This window comes from Galeopterus variegatus, unplaced genomic scaffold (genome assembly GCF_000696425.1).
Source record: "Galeopterus variegatus unplaced genomic scaffold, G_variegatus-3.0.2 Scaffold5626, whole genome shotgun sequence".
NCBI classification, from domain to species: domain Eukaryota; kingdom Metazoa; phylum Chordata; class Mammalia; order Dermoptera; family Cynocephalidae; genus Galeopterus; species Galeopterus variegatus.
This window is the reverse complement of record NW_007731737.1, coordinates 223,553-225,070: the sequence shown is the minus strand read 5'-3', so window position 1 is coordinate 225,070 and position 1,518 is coordinate 223,553.

Below are 1,518 nucleotides of genomic sequence, written 5' to 3'. Positions count from 1 at the left end.
CTCTCCTCCTCTTCCCCTGAGCTCCAGTGGCCCCAGCTTGGCTGTTGTTACATTTTTATAGTTGTAAATTGGTTGATTTGTGGGATAGAGTGATGGTGGGAACCGTTTATTATGCCATCTTGACCAAAACCCCCTAAAACATACTTTTAAGGATATACCCTTCCTTCTGTTACATTAAATTTATCTTACAAATATGTATGCATGTGATATTTTTATTTGTATTTAATTTTAATTTAGTTATAAATATTTTATCATTTCCATTGTGATTTTCTCTGTAAATCATATTTGGGAATGTTTATAAGTTTACAAATACACTTTATTATTATTATTACTTTTGTTTTTGTTGTTTTTAAGTCAACAATCCATTATTGATTTCTTATTTGTTTGCTCTTTTTTTATTTATTTATTTTTTTTTGTCTTTTTCCGTGTCCGGCAACGGATCGCAACCCTCNTGTACCCAGTTTCACCCAGTAGTTACATCTTACACGATGAATATAATACCGAAAACAGGAATTTAGCATTGGTACAATATGTATGTCTACTTCTGTATCATTTTATTATGTGTAGATTGTATAGTCACTGCTGCAATCAAGATACAGAACTATTCTATCGCCACAAAGCTCTCTTCCTGGTTCTGTCCCTTTATAGTCACTGTCATCTCTATTCCCCTTCCTTATCATTCATAACCCCAGGCAACCACTAATCTCTTTTCTATCTGTATAATTTTGTCATTTCAAGAATATTATACAAATGGAATCATATAATAGCTCGTGTTTGGAAGTTGGCTTTTTTTACATTTCCTCATATTTCCATTTTGTGTTCATCCTACTTCTACAGTCAAGTTTGTATTACATTGAGATTATCTATTTCGTATAGATTTGATAAAACTTATCTTTAAAACTAGCTGGTATTTTTTCTTGGGGATATTTTCCTACTGATTCAACTTCTTTAGTGATTATTGGTTTGTTTAGTTTTTCTACTATTTTTTGAGTAAATTTTGGTAATTTATGACCTTTAAAAAATTGATACTTTGGTAATTTAATGGTCTTAGAAAATTATCCATTTCTTTAAGTTTTACTATTAATTGACATAAAGATGTTTGTAGCATATACTTTTAGAGCTTTTAAAAATCTCCAGTGCATTTTTAATTATACTTTTCTACATAATAACAATAATAACATTGCTTATACATTCTATCTTCTTAATCAGTCTTGCTAAAGATTTATACTTTTATCAAGGTTTTAAAGAACCAGTCTTTATTCATACCTATTTTTCCATATAATAATTTTACATCATATTTTTTCATCTTTTCTTTACTATTCTTATTTTTACTCTCTTTGACTTTACACTATGGGTTTTGTTTTTAGCTTCTTGAGTTGCATTTTAACCTCATGTATTTTAATTTTTTATTACATTTAAAACATAATTTTTAAAAAATTTATTTTATTTATTGAATTAAAATCGATTATACATATTTTGGGGGTTGAACACTGAGATATGTTGATCAAATCAATATTA